Source organism: Dermatophagoides farinae, chromosome 1 (genome assembly GCF_024713945.1).
Source record: "Dermatophagoides farinae isolate YC_2012a chromosome 1, ASM2471394v1, whole genome shotgun sequence".
NCBI classification, from domain to species: domain Eukaryota; kingdom Metazoa; phylum Arthropoda; class Arachnida; order Sarcoptiformes; family Pyroglyphidae; genus Dermatophagoides; species Dermatophagoides farinae.
This window is the reverse complement of record NC_134677.1, coordinates 5,038,009-5,057,708: the sequence shown is the minus strand read 5'-3', so window position 1 is coordinate 5,057,708 and position 19,700 is coordinate 5,038,009. Positions and strand designations below refer to the sequence as shown.

General features: G+C 25.9%; 1 protein-coding gene across 2 annotated transcripts in view; it reads left to right on the top strand.

Annotated features, from left to right (window-relative positions):
- Positions 1-19,700, top strand: part of LOC124492070 (uncharacterized) — a 64,731-nt gene that overhangs the window by 19,822 nt on the left and 25,209 nt on the right. The window contains exon 3 of one of the 2 annotated variants that reach the window (XM_075735896.1): positions 13,243-15,133. The exons of the other annotated variant lie outside the window; for it this stretch is intronic. The gene's annotated coding sequence lies outside the window, so the exon portion shown is untranslated. The remainder of the gene's footprint in view (positions 1-13,242; positions 15,134-19,700) is intronic. 2 annotated transcript variants of the gene reach the window in all.

The following is a 19,700-nucleotide window of genomic DNA, read 5'->3' as shown; positions in this document are numbered from 1 at the left end:
TTTTCATTATCGTTTAGTTTACTGTCATGATTGGTCTTATGTCAAGAATTTTTTGTTTTCTTTTATAACCAAAGCAATGTAATGAACAAGCCATGCATCAAAAGCTTATCAGGATTGAGCATATTCATGAATGTTGATAATGGAAAAATCACCGTCAAAAAAAAAATATATTCTTTTTTTTTGCCAATGTTCCAACAAAATCTGATTCAGAATTTTTGCCGTGGAAAAAAACCGGTGGAAAAAAATTCTTTGGTCATCTTCATCAACAACAATGATGATGACGTACATTAGTTAATCGTATTAATTTATCTCACATTTTTTTTCTTGCTTATTCCTGTGTAAATACGACTGTTATTAGTATGAGGTTTTATCTGAAAAAGTTATGGTTTTCCATTTTCTCTATACAACGAAAAAAAATGTGTGGTTTGTTTGATTTTATTTTCATCTTCTCATTGACAAAAAAAAGGATGAAATTGATTTTGGTGATTTTGAGTATTGTAAAGAAAAAGTAAACTTATCAATATTCTTTCCATGATTGAATGAATAGAATGACATTTTAAATGAATGATGATAGAAAGTTCTTGATGATTTGTGGATACTTTTTTTTATATTACTGAGTTAACCAGTGTAATGATAATAATTTGTGGTGACGTGGTATTTATATCATTATCATCACTCTTATTTCCAATCATTATCGATAATAACATAATAATGATTATTATAATTTTATCAATAATGATAATTTTTACCAAATGAATAATAGATTATTTGTTGATATCGAATCAAATGTGATGAATAGAAATTATTTCAAGCTTTATAATCAAAATGACTATGAAGATGATGATAAAAAAAACTGAAATACCAAATGTCATACAAATAATTTAATAATAAAAAAAAATTTCAATTTTAAATTATTCAATTTGTTTTTTGAAAAATCATAATTGTGGCCAGGCAAATAAGTTACTATCGATTCCAAAACATTTGATGTTGAAATAAAAATTTTTTTGTTTTGTTTTGTTTCATTTTCAAGAGAATAAATTCCATAAATCATTTTGTTACTGTGCACACCATTGGAAATTGTTGAACAAGAAAAAAAACCTTCAAATGCCATTTATAATGTAGTAGTAGACCAGCAACTAGCAAACAATTTTCTTCCATCTGGTTTATTGATTCCGTTTTTTATCATTCGTTTTTTTTGACTCTTATAAACATTGTTGATTCGAACTGTTTCATTTTATTTCATTCCATTTGTTTTGTTTTTTTGGTATCAAATGAGACGAAACTAAACAAATAAAACTAACAAACTGTTGTTGCCATTGATGATGAAGATGTTTACAATTCCCATTATCGAAAAAAACGGAATTACGTAATGCTAAACTTTATTTTCGATTTTTTGAGACCTACTAAAACTAATATATCTGCTAACAAATCGATAAACGAATAAAACAAACTATAGTTTTTTAAAGCACCAGCCGGAGCTAACAATTTTCACATGATGTGAAAGTTTCAACAATGGAAAAACGTTCCATCAAACATACAGAACGGTCAACTCTAACAATTATTCTGGCTACTAAAAACAATCAACGTGATGAGAATGACATTTAGTAAAAATTTGTTACTCATATGCAGCAAATTCAAAATAATTTCACGAAACAGGCAAAATTTGTTATAAATTAATTTAAAAAATTAAAACAATACATTGACAAAGAAAATGGAAATTTATGAACAAATTTTTAACGTTTTATGAGTTTTAAAGTAAAAATAAATCGGAAAAAAATCGAAGCGGAAATTCAAAAATAGCATGAAAAAAAACGAATGCTTCATCAAAATAGAATAATGCTTTGAGGTATTTTATTTCGCTCGAAACAAAAAAATTGTCATTTTCTTTTGATATGAAATAAATCAAAAAAAATGGCCCGGACTAAAACATTGCTACATGGTCTCTTGATTTTTAAGTGATATAAAAAAATGCTTTTTTGTTATTTTGCTTGGATGAAAAAAAATCATCAAACAGAAAAAACTAGAAAAAAAAACAAATCAAAAATCATGGTTAAAAGGCAAGACAAGAAAAAATAAAAGTTAGTTTTTACATTCCTGAAGGATTCTTATTTAAAGTCAAGTTACTTGTTCATAGTCACTAGTTATCCGCTTGATTTATTTCCACTTAGAAAGTCCAATATCTCAGACTTGTTCTATTCATTTATTTGTTAAGATCTTCAGGTTTAAATAAAAAATTTTCTCTTTTTTTCATTGCTAAACATATCTAAGTAACATCTAGAAAGAAAGAGTTTATAATAGAAACAAAAAAAAAATTCTCAAGAATTTGATGAATACCATCTAGATGAAAAAAGAGAATAAAAAGAATAATAGCATCACTTTTGATACTGGAAAGACAATCACTCAGAAAAAAAATCTGCAAATCAAGAATTTTTTTTACATTATATCACATAACACAAAATTCTTGAATTGTAACTAATAATGAAGGAGAAGTTAACTTTAAAGGGGCAATTCGTTTATCGTATTGTATTGTATAAAAAAAATTGCAGCAAATGTATGTATGTCCAATTCATTTGAATTTTTTTTTTCATATCAGAATATTTTCTTATTTAAGATCAAATTTCTGGGTGAAATTTTTTTCATTTTTTTCAACCGTCAGCTTTTGTTATTACAAATTGCAACCATTATATTGTATTGTATTGTATAAATTTTTCTTTTTTTTTGAACAATTTTCAGCACTTGTTGTCATTATCATTGTTCAAATTATTCTAGTATGCTTATTTCCATGGAAAAAACATTTGTACAATACAAATGAACGAATTTCATTTCAATTTTTTACGATCATACAAACATATATTATCCAGAATTGAAATGTTGTCGTCATATATCATGAATGACACATGAACATGTATTCATTGTGAGTAAAAAAATGTTTTCATGTCAAAATGTTATTAAGTGAAAAAAATTGCAATCAAAAAAAAATATGATTACTGTTGTTTTTCAGGTTAGAATAAATTTTAATAAATTTGTTGGAAAAAAATGAAAGTATGTTAATGTGACAGAGATTTTTTTTCGTATATTTTATTCAAAAAAAACAAAACAAATTATTGTTTCACATATCTATAAAATCAACTACAAAATATAGTAGCGCAATAACAAGATTTTTACTCAAATAAACAACTGAATCCAATGTTACAGAATGTTAATATGACCAGTTATGTGAATCTGATTTATTGAACCAACAACAACATGCAAATACAACAATCGACAACAACAAAAAGAAAAGTTATTCATGCAACAATAATATAACGACAACAAATTTGATGCATCTCATTTTCAAAATAATTCGATTTTCTTGACGCATTTACATTATTATCATTTAATAGTAGTAGCCCTCTCTCTTTCTCTCTATCTTTCTATCTATCTATCTCATCTGAAACCATAGATTTGGCCTCAAATAGAACAATACAGTGCTTTTGGTTTTTTTTTGTTTATTTGTTTACGCTCCAATGCTTGAAACGACAATGAAAATAGAAATAATTCGACGAATCATTTGTTCCTAAATTTTTTCCAACTAAATAGAAATCAATGATAGTGTGTATGTGTGTGTGTGTGTGTGTACAAAATTAGTCAAAGTCAAAAGCAAATCAATGAATCATCTAAAGAATTTTTTTCATTGAATAGATGATTGATAAATGTTTGTAAATATGTAGTAGTAATAAACAGACAAAAAAGTCTTTAGATGCAGCTATTTTTGTAGATGGAATTTTGATTTATTTCTATTTCATATGAAACGTAACAAATATGTTGACATTAAAATAATTTAGAAACAAATACGAAGCATTCTTGTTAAAGAAAGAATTTTATTGATACCATTGTTTCTTTTCATGAGCTGTCAATTTCAATAATTATAGTGAAAATACCTATACAAAATCAACAATGAAAGAATAGAAAAAAAACAAAGAATTTGCCATATAAAAATAACGAAATGCACAGAACCACAACAATAACTAATCCATTATTTAATTTAATTATATAATTGGTTGTTGTTATTTTCGTTGTCAATATATGGTTTATTCCTATTTCACATTTCATATCAAAATAGAATTATCATCGTTTGAAAAAGAATGCTGAAAACAATTACAAATAAGATGAAAATAAATTCTAAAATGAGAAAATTTTTTTTTTCATTTTCTCAATTGCTTTTTGTTTTTGTTTTTTTTATTCTTTATTTGTAACGACATTTTGTGAAAACCTTGTTGGTTACAACGATTCTAATAATTGTAATTTGAAAGTTAATTTCATTTTTGTCTCTTCTCACTGAAATGTCAGTATTTATTTGAGATGATGATTGGATTTTTTGGGTCATTTTTATCGTAGTAAAAAATTGATGGCTACGAAAAGAGATGATTGATGTGTTTGTCATTTCAAAGTATTAGAGAAATCAAGAATGGAATCAAGGTGATTGATGATAAAGTTGTAATGTCTTCTGTTACTGTATAAAGAAGAATCTTATGATCCATCAAAATATATGTTGGAAAGAGAGAATAAATTCGACTGAAAGATGAGAAGAGAGAATTTTACTTATTCTTTTTTCCGGTTTACGACATACTGACAATGTTTTTTATCATTTTTATTTGGGATTTTTTTTTTATCATTGTCCTCTTTTTCCATCATGAAATCGGATTGTGTTTTCATGTTTATGTGTGATTAGTCTTCAATAAATGATGAAAACATTTCACCGAAAACAAACAAACAAAATCAAACATTGATTTGATTTGGCTTTTGTGGTTTTAGAAAAAAAAACAAAAACAAATAGATAAAATCGATTCAATCAAATCGAAACCATCAGATGATTTGACAAACAAATCTGTTTTTGTCTTTCAGAATGGGCCTACAATCACAATGATCATATTCCATCATCATCACCATCATAATCGTATTTTTTATTTTAAGGCCATCGATATATATATGGTATGTCAACAATAATCAATCAATCAGTCAAATGATTGCATTTAATGATGCATAGAATAAAAATAAAATCTACATATTCACTGGAATGGTAGAAAATTGATTTTTTATAAGAATAAAATCGATAATAAATCTATCAGGAAAAACATTTTTTATGTATGTACAATTATTGAGAAGAAAATTAATGTGAATACAATATAAGAAAATAAAATTCACATCTAAATTCTAGTTTTAAAACCAAGCACATATTTCCAGAATTGATTCGTCTGAAATACATGCATGCAAGTACAGACACACAACACATTCGATATAGACAAAAAACTTATCTGATGATAGTGATCTAAGATGGAAAAATATTTTTCAGAGAAAACAAAATTGAGATAGTAAGTTACAAACGGTAAAGTATACTATACTTCAATGGATTTATTCAAATTGACTTAAGAAATTTTTTTTTTTACTTCACTATACCATGTACACTATACGAAGGCCTATCATGTTTAGGTTTTAATTAAAGTGCCAAGTAGCTGCTAGAATCACTATATTTTTTTTTTTTTTTTGAATTCATCCTCTTGAAAACAAGTTCATACGCAAATTTGAAGTAGAATAAAAAGAACGAATTAAATATGGAGAAAAAAAATTCTCAAGTATGATTGTAAATAACTCTTTATCTTTGTTTTTGTTATTTTAGTATTTTATTGCCTATCATATACATGTTAAAAGTTTATTCTTTTTTTGATTTCTTGAAATTCTAATAGATCTAGGCTCTAGTGTAAAAAGCTTTTTTTTCTCATCTCGTTCAAGTATACACGTACGACAATCGAAAGCAACAATATACAGATGAAATTATTATAAGTGTGTTTATTGGAAATCAAATCAAAAAAAAAAAAACATTTCTGTTCTTCATATTTAGGAAAAATAATTATCATCATTATACAATAGCAGTAGAAATGAAAAGGCAAATAAAAATTCAAAAAAAAAATAGAAATATTCATCAAGAACAACGAAAAATTGATAGCAAATAAAATCTATTCGAAACAAAAAAAGAAAGTCTAATATAATAATCGATAGAAGATTTCTCTTTTTCTCTTTGGCCATTTCATTGTTATCGTCTCTGAGGATGAACAAATATTTTAGCATCATTAGCTCAAAAAAAAACGAAAAAATGCAATGTATTCTATATGAATGATGACAAACCTACTGCTACTTATAGAGAATCATTTCAATTTTGGTGCTGTTTTCACGTTTCTTTATATTTTTTTTTTTTTGCATTTGCTCATCAAGCATGATTAGTGATATCATCATCATTTGCACTATTATTATCAATAATATAACAAGCAAATAAACATCATGCCTGGCTGTTTCAATTGGAAATGATGTTTTCAAAAAAAAGTCATTGAATGAAGAAGAAAAAAAAAATGTTTTATTTTCAGGCCAGATCGATTGAATAAAAATTCAATAGAAAACATTGTCAATAAATAGAATATGAGTAGTAGTGTTTAAATGAAACATAGGATCATTTTACGGTGGAGAGAAAAAAAAATCTCCTCTCACAATTTTCTTTTTCTCAAACGGATTTTATTCTGTTACTAGAATAGAATGTCTAGATATAACTGAAAACGAATTGACTAACCGAAAATTTTCAGATATATTTCATGAAAGTTAAACGAGCAAACCGTGATGGTAACCAAAAATGAACGACTGAACCATGGAAAAAATACAGCATGAATGAAAATGAGGAGACGGTCGTCGGACGCAATTTATTTTCATTCATTTTTTGTTATTTTCACTTGAAATAGATATTGATGTTTGTTAAAGTTGGTATTTGGATGATGGTGGTTTGTGAACCGTATATTTGTATGATTAACTCATTGACTACCAAGCGGCCTAAATTTTCTTCCATAGACCATTGTCTCATATATGAGTCGTATACCAATGAAATTTTTAAGCCGCTGGTCTATTGAATTTTTTTTCAAATGGTGGTAGCCAATAAGTTAAAGCCACTACCAAGACAACCAAAACAATATATAAACTAAACCAAGCGTCACAACAACGGCCAAACCAACCATTAACCAATCATCCAAAACATCAAATTGACAATGAAGACAAATAATACGTATACGTACATTTAATCTTTTTATTTCATTTAAATCAAAAATACATACACACATATTTCACCAGTGCATAGCAAAAGAGTTGTTCTTTCAAAGCTAGAATCGGAAAATGACAAATGTCCAAACTAACACGACCAGTTCAGAATCGAGAAAATGGCAAATCCATGATGACTATTTAATACCGTTTCCATGAACGAATACTAAGTAAAAAAAAAAAATTTTTTTTTTCGTCTATCAGCTTTGATGTATGTACAAGTGAATGAAATGAAAATAATATGTGCACCAATGGATGAAAAGAGTTGAATGGAGAAAAAAAATTATTCCAAATAAAAGTAATATATATATATTTGACATGCATAATATACCTGATCAATGGTGATGGATGGTTTCATTCATTTATTCTGCAATTATATTTTTCTTTCATTTTCATTTTCTCATTTTATATTCATATGAATATTCATATCAAATGAATAAATAGAATTCTCTTTCTCTTGGGGGTTTCCAATAAATCTCTAACTTTTTGAAAAAAAATATATATATCGGTTATAATTTTGATAGTGAGAAAAATATTCAAGAAACAAAAAAAAACACACAACAGTAAACAAAACCTTTTTCCGTTTTGCCAATTTATTCGGGATTTGAGGGATTATAACTACTTTTGTCAATGTTTTTTGTTGTTGTTGTTCTTTTAGAAATGTGAAACTAAGTGAGTGAGGAAAAACTTTCATTTTCAGTAGTATTTTATATAACTTGAAATGGGATTTAGTATAGAAAAAAATGACAAATAATAATGATGAAAAAAAATGAAATTGATTAATCAAATCCCTATAGCAATAGATATAATTTTTGTTCATTTTATTCAATGGAAAATCATATTCTAATTAAACAGATGATTCTAATTCATTTTAAAAAAAATTTGAAAATAATCATTAGATATAGAATGTAAATTTCAATATCATCATAACCTAATTATCAATGATTGAAATGAAACTATGAAATATCAATATAAATCATTTTTTTTTGTTTCCATTAAAATGTATTTTCAAAAAAAAAATCAAATGAGAAAATATTCGTTATACTGCAAGAATTGGAAGCGATGTGAACATATTATCATGTTAATATACGATGCCATGGTGGCGAAAAGAGAATATGAAAATTTTTCCAAGCGAAAATGGCAAAAAAAAAGATATAGCAAGAAAAAACGATGGGGGCTGACAAATTTTTGTGAATAAAAAAAAATTTAAGAGCAAAATAAATACAAGCAAAAGGAAATACTGACAACAATTTGGTAGAAATTCTCATTTTTTTTCATTCCGGTTACGATGGAAACACACACACATGTTTTTGTGTGTGCATATATATAGACTAAAAATTCACCAATATATTCTGCCATATTTCATTCAGTAGACAATGGAAAAAATAACCTTCTGTCATGAAAAACAAGAATATTTTTAGATAGTAGGAAAAAAATGAAAAAAAGCCAATTGTGGTCGTTCAGTATGATCATTTTCAATTCACATATTTACTGTATTTGTTCGGGTGTAGGTTGTTTGTCTGTCTCTCAGTGTGTTTGTGTGTGTGTGTGTTAATTACGCAATTTTTGCAATAAATTGATCCATGACGAATATATATATCCATTTGGTTTTTTCTTCCTGGTTATTTATATAGGTTTTTTTTGTTCATTCAAGATTCTGGCTAACCAAAATATGAACACAGAAACCATCAAAAAAAAATAAAAAAAAAATAACAGGCAATCACATTTTATTTAATGGTACATTGTACATACATACATTGTCCATTTTCAAACAATTTTTTTTTCGTCTCATCATGGCATCATTATATAATGACTACCAGAATGTATAGATAGTCAAAGAGCCAGTTTGTTTCAAATGATTCTGATAATATTGATGATGATAATGATACTGAAATCGCCGTACAATGCAATAAAAAAAAACTCTTGCCATGATTTTTTTTTGTAAATATTGTTGTATTGAATTCAGAATGATGTGAACATCAGCATCATCATCGTCATCATTATGAGCACCATTTGGCTTTATTTAAATATAAAACTTGGATATAATAACTCTAAGAATTTTTTCTCTTGAATAAAATCAAATAAATCTAGTAATTGGATAAATTAGAGCAGAAACTTTTGATTAAAGGTAGTTAAAAAATTCTTTAAAAGAACAAAAAAAAATTCCATAATGACAAAACTTAATACATTGCACAATTTTTGAAAATGAAAAACGAAACAAACTAATAAAATAAGAAATATATGAATCTATTACTTCGAAAAAAGTATACTTTTTCTTACTCAGTAGATCCATCTGGTAGACAAAATCATCAGACTAGGAAAGTTTATGATGATTTCTATTGCATTACTTGAATAAAAGCATCAAAAGAGTGAAAATAAAATTAAATTCCTGAAGCAATGTTATTTTTCATTTTTCATTCGCTTCTGAATTATATCAAAATAAAGTGCATGTGTGTGTGTGTATTGAAAGGTTTCAACCACAAACGGGCACTTCGATAGAGGGTATTTTAAAATTTTATCAATTTTACGAATGTGTGTGCCGACTGCAAAAAAAAAAAATTATGGCACTCTCATTACCAGCATTATTTTCTTTCATTTTTTTTTCTTCTTGGATTCCTTGTCCATTATTATCATTCCAGATATAAATTTCATTTTTTTCATTTATTTTGATAACTCACTAATATATTCTTTCAAAAAAAAACTTTCTCTCCATCTATGATCATCATTATGTACTTAAAATTCCATCATCATGAACATGAAAAAATAATAAAATAATGTAGAATACAATGAGAAAAAAAAGGAAATGTAATATACACATAAAGCATAGACATGTGTAACATTATTATTAAATTACTGACGATAAAAAAAATATTAAAATGAATGGTGATATGGCGAGATTGATAAACAAAATAAAAATGTTAGTATAATAATCACCATTAAAATTAATTAATTAGAATTTCTCTCACACTTATTGATTTTAGACTAACCAATATTTGCAGCCAAAAAAAAAAGAATACAAATCTGATAGAAACAAAAAAAAACAAATCAAATACAAATTCATAAGAATCAATAGTTGAACATTACTATCATTACAAAAATCTATCAAATGAAAAAAAAATCAATTTACAACACAAATATGATGAAGAATTTTGTATCAAAAAAGAAAAGAAGCTCAAATAGAATAAATACACTGGAAACATTATCGTTTTGATATGAACAAAATAACACATGCATATTATATGAATGAATAATAGTATAAAAATATTATTGTGACGAATATTATTACCACAATCATTACCATTGGAATTAATCTTCTTATTATATTCTGGCCGTACATTATTTCATTGTCATTGTATTCATATAGGGAAAAGTTCATACAAAACAGACATACATACATCAAAATTATTTTGAATTTAATGTGAAAGTGAAGAAGACAAAAAAAAATTTTTTTTAATGAAATAAAATACACATGGCATATTGCAATCGGTATAATCGTATTTTCCGTACGTACAAATGAATGATGTTGATGATGATGATGATGGCAACGATGCTCATTATCATACATTTTCATTGATGTTGCTCGCAATTGTCCGAACGAAACAACAAAAAAAAAATTGTATTACTTGTGCCTGATGGTGATTGTGAGAATGAAGTTTTTCGACCATAATCAAATGGAGCTTATTTTCCGTAGTGATTTGTGTGTATGTGTGTATGGTTCTGCTATAGTTTTTAGACAAATTTGGAAACTAAAGTTTTTTTTTGCCTGTTCCAAAATTAATTTTGGTTCGGCCATCGGTGAATTTCTGATGATGATGATGATGAACAGAAGAGAAGGAGAGAAAATTCTGTGCTATTACCAAAAAAAAAAAGTTTACAAATACAAAGAATGTACAAATAGTGAAAAATAATATGGAAAAATGGATGGAAAAGTTTTTGGTTTGAAAGTTCGTTCATTTTACTACCGGATGCTAAAGTTTTTATTTTATTTCTTTTCACTCACTCGCTCTCTCTATCTCTCTCTCTCTCTCTCTTTCTCTTTTCTCACCGATTCTGATAGATTCACACTTTGTTCATAATGATGATGTACAAAGATAACAGTGTTGACAATAATTATGATATATAATTATATTATGTTGCTCAATTTTTTTTTTTTTTTGTTTTTTTTTTCATGTTGACACTGTGTCTCAATTATTTTCCTTTCAAAAAAGGTAACTGTTTCTGTATATAGAAAATGTTTATTGACAAAAAATAATGAAAATTATATGCTGCCTAGTAGAATTTGAAATTTTCTTATCATGATATCAGTCGAATTGAATAAGAAAATTTTAGAAAGAATTTTCAACCTGATCCCATAATGTCAGAAAATTTATCAGTTTGCAAAAAAACTTTTTTTTTGCATCTTTTTTTATGATAAAAAAATTATCATTTTCATCTTTTAGGAATTTTATTTTCAAACAGAAATACCAAAACTTTGTACCATAGTTTATTGTTTTCAATTCTTATATGATCGTCATCTTTCAATGAAATTCTTTTTTTGTATTCATGTTTAGGAATCGTTTAATTTTCTTTACATTATAACTCAATTCCTATTATAACAAATTATTAGACATATTACAGAGATTGATGACAATGTTGATTAAAATTGAATTATAAAGTTCGGTTCCGGAAAAAAAGTTAAAATAATTTATGATGAATAAGTTGATATTTTTTTCCTGTTTAATTCATGTAAATACTGCCTTCGGGGATTTGGTTCTAAAATTTTTAATTTTATTTTTCTTTTGTTTCTACTCATTCAATAGACAATGGAATAGATAATGATTATTATTACTGAATTCAATAATGAATTTCAAATTGAATTTAGTAATCAGAAAAAAAGAACCATCTATTCTGCCATCCAAAAATAATGTACAATCAAATTTGTGTGACTATATAGTTGTATTACAAAAAAATTTTCGAAATTGAATTTCATACATACAAAAAAAAGTTTTCTTTTATTTCATCGATGCATGACTAAATTCATTTGAATGATGGAAAAATTTTGTTTTCACAAATAATAACAATATAATAATCGTGATAATAATCAAAACAAGGGAAAAAAACTTGAGCAAAAGAAAATAAATTCTTGTTGCTGTCTTGACGGAACGGAAAAAGAAAATTGAAAAAATTCATTTCTTGTTATATATGTAGTTAATTTTTGCCAACCAAAGGGTTAATCATCATCATTGTTCATATAACAAGCAAAATATGTAAATAGTTGTTGTTTGAACAAAATGAAAGCAAAAAAAAAAAAATTTATTGCAGAAACCATGTATCTAAATGGGGAAAAAAATATTAGAATGAGAAATAAACAAATTATATATATATATGATGATTCGTTATGATAACGAATGCTTGAAATAGACATTGAAAACCTTGAATTTTTTTTTCTCGTATAACTTTAAATTATTACTATTGTTACATTGGCATAGAAAATTGAAACAAACATAGAAGAACAAAAACAAATTTTCAAAAATAACAAAAAAAAAAAAAAACGTGTGCAATGCACACAAACAACGAGTGAAAAAAAAATAGAATCCTTTCCGTTGTTGTCTTTTTTTTGTAATCATTTAGTCAGTCATTCGTTCGATCGTTTGATTGTGTGGTACCATATTTTTTTGGATATTTTTAGTAACAAATATTTTTCTCTACTTGGCATAAAAAATGCTCCAAATGTCGGATGATGGAAATGATGATGATGATGATGATGATGGTAATAATGATGATAACAGTGATAAATAAAACACGAATAAAAAATTGGAGTAAAAAAAATATATAGAACATGGTTGAAAATACATAATATAATACATCATTGATTAAAAATATGGCAAAATTAAATGGACAGCACATAGAATAAATTTATCTAATGAATGTCTATATAATTATTTCGTTTCATATATACACATAAAACGTTTGCTTTTGTTCATTTAAATTGATGAACATGATGATGATGATGATGATGATGACTACGACAACAACGACAACTGAAAACTTCGACGACGACAACGATGACGACGATGATGATGATTGTCAATGGGACTAATAATATCACTTTTTTTTCTCTCATTTTTTTTTCTCTCGTTCATTCATTAGGATCAGAGATACAAAAGACAAGATATTATTCTATCATTCTACAAGCAACGAATTTTATTTTTTTTTTTTTTTGGCTCAAACAAACAAACAACAAAAATCTTTCAAATACGAAAAAAAAATTTAGCTGATATTTTTCTCCAAACATTGACATACCTTATTCATATAGTCATCCATTCATCCATCCATCCAGTCATATATTGAGAACATCATTCGTTTTTTGACGCTATTCATTCACTTGAGAGAAATCAAATAACAAAAAAAAAATTATTTTCACCAAAATTTTATATATTTTTCATCTTTTTTATCGAAGAAAAAAAAATCTTGTTTCAAATTAACATTATTATCATTTTTTCGCTATTACAAAAAGTATAGCTAAACGTCTTACAGTGAAAATTAATTAAAACAAACAAACAAACAAACAACACATTGATTATTCTTTTCTTTGAAATGACAAGTAAAAAAGCGTATGGACTACTATCATCAATATGATACAATATTGATAATAGCAATATTATAAATATGGCAACAATATCAACATTGATATATTTTTTTCCAACAAACGACAGAATTTTGGCCGTAAGAAAGATAATGTTTGATGCCAGAATTATAGCGTTGTTGCCATGATCAAAATTATGATGATCATTACAAACACCATGATGCTGATGATGATTTCGATAATCATCATCATAAAGATGATATATATGCATATATGCACGAACACACAAATTACAAAAAGCCAAAAATTATAACACACATACACACACACTTATATTTAATTTGCTCAACAACAACGACGACAACAACAACAACAACATACATACATCCTCATTTTTCTCATTTTCAAGATCGTTTTTGTTTCTTATAGTCATCCTCATCATTATCATTAAATTAATTCTTATGTCTTCATGTTTTTGAATTTTTTTTTTCTTTCTCTCACTTACTATCTATTCATCAGGACAGGATTTGGGCCAAAAATATATAAACGAATCAAGCAAAAACATACAGAAAGAAAAAATGAAGAATTTCCTTTTCTAAAACTTTTTTTTTCTGTTTAAATTCCTCAAGAGATGATGATAATGATAATAATAATGATCAACATCATCATGAAAGTGTTGTGTTTGATTTTTTTCTTCACTTTTTTTTCCCACTCATTTAATTCATTCATTCATTCATCTTTCAATTGATTTATTTAGCTCAATTTTCAATTCAAGTGTTTTTATTTCAATATATATTCTTTAATCTTTCTCTCTCCCTCTTTGCAATGAAAAGCAAAAAATTCAATACCAATTTCATTTTAAAATCAAAAATCCACCTATTTACTCGATCTTTGTTTTGAACATCATACATCATCAAACCAAAAAAAAAAAAAAATCAAAACATAATCAAGTCAATTCTCTACGGGGTCGATTCGAATATTGTTTTCATTTTCACGTTTATTCTGGCTGATTCTTTATAAGTTGTTTCTGTGTGTTTACTGAAGTTTTTATTGTAAGTGTTTGTGTGTGTGTGTGTTTGTGTGTCTGTTTGTGTCTATGTGATGAAATTGTCAACATATTCACCACCAATTTTGAAATGATATGGTGATAAAATTTGAAAAAAATAAAGAAAACGACACATCATTAAAATTGTCAAATTATACAAGAATTTATATGAATGATACAGGAAAAAATTCTAAAATCGACTCGAAATAGCAGCATAAATATTAAAATAACATGAATACAACGCCAACCAACTGAAAAACGAAACAATGAAAAAACGAAACTTTGAATTAAATTAATTGCCAACGCATGTTTTTTTTCGTTTCTTCCTGTTTTATTTTTATATGGCACATCTCATGAAAATTTTAGCTTAATATCAACGCATATTGAAACAATAATAATGGAAAATACAAGTGAGTTTTTGAATTGAGACATAATCAATTTCCAAAAGGTTTATTTTGTAATATTCCCTTGATAATCATTATGGTGCATAACATTCAATGAATTTTTCTCTTTCTCTCTCTCTCACTTTCTTTTTTTTGCTATACGGATTATACTTGAGCCAATAAATATTGAGCAATTTTTCTTCTAAATCCTTGATCATCATCATCATCATCATTTTCATTATTATTATTATTATTATTATAATCATTGAAAGAAAGTTCACATCGAATCGAACAAGATCTCACTCATTTATTACCATCTTATAATATTGTTGATGATGGTAGTAGAAGTAGTCTTCTTCTTTTTTTCGATTCTTTTATTCATTAAAGATTTTGTGAATACAAGCTTATAGAATGAAATGATAATCCCAAGGACATACCGAAACAAGAAACAAAACAAAAAAAAAATATCTAAGCCAAATCATTAGCTACGACAATGTTTTGTAGAGGAATATTCCCAGAAAAAAAAGATTGAGAAAATATCATAATTATTATGATTATGATCATCGTTATTGTTTTATATATCTCAAATACCGATAAATGAAGCTAAACAAATCGTTAATGACTATATAGCATACAATCACTAGATTTGATCGGCAAATATTATTATTTTTTGCTAACAAGTCAAAATATTAAAGAATAGATTTTTCTTATTCTTAACAGTAGTATTTTTTTTCATTCATTCCTGAAACTAATATTTTAGCTGAAAACAGAAAAAAATGACAATTATTTAGTTTCTATATTATAAATATAACTCACAATAAAAATGTTAATATAGAACTAAAATAATCAAACAACAACAACAACAACAAAAAAACAATGAAGAATCACGACAATAATAATAACAATGAACAAAGATCAGATGAAAAAAAAGAAACTGTATATATTAAACAAACAATATCCAATATATTGATCACTCATATTCTTTGACAAATGGATACAATATTGTATTCTTGCACATATATTCACCACACATATATATATGGTATACAACAAAAAAAAACAAAGATCAAAGTATGTCAAAATATAATAAATGTAATAAATGAAAAAAAAAGATGCCATCCAAACAAATGGATTCATATTGCCAATATTATACCAATATTTACAAATAGCAAAACAACAATATAATACAAGAAAAGAAACAAACTATCATAGCAACATAGTAAGAAATGTATATAAATAAATATAAATATGAAACTCTCTTTCGCACACACACACACACACATACACACACGGACATACACATATATAAATTTTCATGAATGTTATGCACAAAGTAAGATGGTAGGACTTATCGAACGATCTATTATTATTGGTGAAAGTAGAATAGAATAGCGGACAATGATGAACAAATTTTACAGCAAAAACAAGCCAAAGACTAGACCGATACAAATAAAATAACAAAACAAAACAAATAAATAAATGGAATAAGAGCAAGAATCAAGATCCCAAAACAAACATCAATGGTAAAAAAAATGGTCAAAGAAAAACCAATGACAGTAGTTGGTCCGTAAACAAAACAAAAAAAAACAAAAGAATAAATCTATACATTTGTATGTATTTGGTTATATAAGGCACTATAGCCATACAAACAGACATGCGGTATATTCAATTTACTTGGTATAAATGTAAAAACATCAACAAAAAAAAACACTAAAAATTTATGTTTACTGGAAAAACAACAACATATTTTTTGCTTTTCCGCATTTTTTCTCACATTTCATATATATGGAAAAAATCTTTCGAATTAGTTGACCAATAACATAAACATTTCAAGAACATGAAAAAGGAAAAAATTCAATAAATGTTTTCCGGTGGCAAACAAAGAATTTGAAAAAAAAGAAAAGTATTACAAAATCGAAATGGGAAGAAAATTGCCGGAAAGGTCTCATTCTATCATGAACAATAATGACGTTAACTACCACAATGATGATCGTAATCATCATATTAAGTTTTCAAATAATTTTTTTTTCAATAAGAAAGAAGTATCGAATCCAATTTCTCAACTATTGTCAGTTCAATTGAAATGATTGATTAATTGCTTTTTTTCTTTATATTTCAATATAGATTTATGTTTGGGTTATGATAGTAGCCAAAAATGGATTAATAAATTTGCCAAATACAGATATTGATATTTTCGATATGAATGTGTAAAAACCATTTAAAATTGTTAGTTGCTGAATTCAAATTCACAGATTTGATGAATCTATAAATTGAATTAGTGTGTGCGTAAAAATTATTGTATTATGAAGGAATTTAGACAAAAAAAAAGAAAAAGATAAATGAATATATCAATCATTCAATCAAATGAATGATCAATCAATTTGATTTTATTGTTGTCCTTAATCTTTCTTTTAATATATCTGAATGTTTGCCCAGAAAAAAAAGATTGATCGATTGATTGAATCAATGAATATGTGTTTATAATCAATCAATCATTCATTCATTTATTGACCAAGGAGATTTATGGAATTCAATTATCATTTTAGATTTTTCACTTAATTTGAATAACATTATTATTTGCTAATAATAAATTAACTGTGAGAAAGAACAAACAAAAAAATTTATTTGAAAATTTTGAAGTTTTGTAAACACATAAATCGATCTTGCACAATTAATATGTATATAAAAAAAATTTTTCAAATAAAATATGATTTGTAATTAATTAATTTTTTTTTTGAAATTCACATATTTTGTATGTTAACAAAAACTCAATGATAATGTGATAAGCATGAAGATCATGATAATGAACATATTGTGTAATGATATTATCAGCTATGATTTTATGTTGTATGCATTTCATTGATAATGTATGTTTTTTTTCCAATGTGACAACAACAATGATAGACAGAGAAAAAGAGAAATTCAAAACTAAATTTTTTTTTTTTTTTGCTCATTGCCAGAATCGGGTGCGTCGATTATAGCCAAAAAAAAATTAAAATTTCAACATATTGCGAAATCAGCATAGAAATGACAAGGAAAAAAAACAAGGGGAAACAAATTTTTTTTCCTTGATGACAAATTAATGGTTTTACATTAATTTATATATGCTTTTTAATTGCTAATAAAGCGATGATTTTTTCCACATTATATGAGGCCAACAGATTTATTCGGCCAATGTTCTGACGATTTTTTGTTGTTGTTGCTGTTGTCGTTGCTGTTCTAAAATCTAAAATCTAACAACATGATAAAAAAAAGTTGTTAAACCAATCAACATCGTAATTAAATCATCTATCGGATTAATAATGATTGATTAAAAAAAGTTGTTTTTTTTGATACACACATACTTGAAAAACAGGAATTTTTTTTTATTCTTAAAATTATCTAAATAAAAATCGATATTTGTCATTGCCAATGGCAATGTTAATGATGAATCGATGAATTTTGTTTATTGATTTTTGTAAATATTTTCATTTTCATTTTTATTTTTTTTTTGCCAAATATCAAGGACTATATTTACAAACAGATATGGAATGGATAATAATTCCTCAAAAAAGAATTTTTAGTGAACAATTTTATAGTCAAGTCTAGTCACTGTCTTGAATTTATTTTCTGTCTTTAGCATCATCTAAAATAACCTCATTTAAAATTTTTTTCTATAGTGATACATCAGCTAACGATGACCATTTTGAAATAAATGGTCATTTTTGACAAAAATGTCACTGTAATTCGATATAAATCATTCCGGATTAGGTGAGATTAAACATTCATATTTGGATTTTTTTCTTTTTGCTCGGAATTGACTCATTTATTGACTTGAATAACATTTCAATCAACCAAGGTAGAGATTTAATGATTTTTCTGATAATAACCATACTATTAATAAATTATGGGCACATAATTATTTTGATCGCTTCCGTTGTCGTTCATAACAAAATAAATATCAATATATATTGTATCGTGGATTTTTCTAAAGTTTTTTTTACCATAAATTATAAACAGTGAAAAAAAAGGAAACTGAACCAAATTATATACATGAAAAAAAAATAAACTTTATCATTCAATCAATCGATGGAAGCATTGAATGAGTTTTATCCAAAATCATTTATTTATTTATTCGATTATTCAAGTGATTGATTGATAAATGAAACAATCTATTCATTGCAATCAATCAAATTTAATTGATGATGTTGATACGTTTTTCACAGCATTATATATTCAATATTATTGTTTTTATTTTTATTTTTCTTTCCATTGATTGAAGATGATAATTTATCATTAGTTTAATTCATTGAATAAACCAATCACTTGTATATGCACACGTTTTTTTTTGTTTATTTCATAAACAAAACAAAACTTGATATCATTTGCATTAAACATATGATAATCATAGACGTTGGTGTTTATTTTCATGACCAAGTGTTCAAAGAAAATAATGATCATTATTAAGAAATTGATATTCTCCAACAAGAATAAACTAATGTAGATAGATACTCTTTTCTACCCCATTTAAATGATCTTTTTATACACTCCAAAGGTTTTTTCTAATGTCGATTTGTTCGTGTGTTTATGTGTGTGTGTGTGTGTATTATTATTA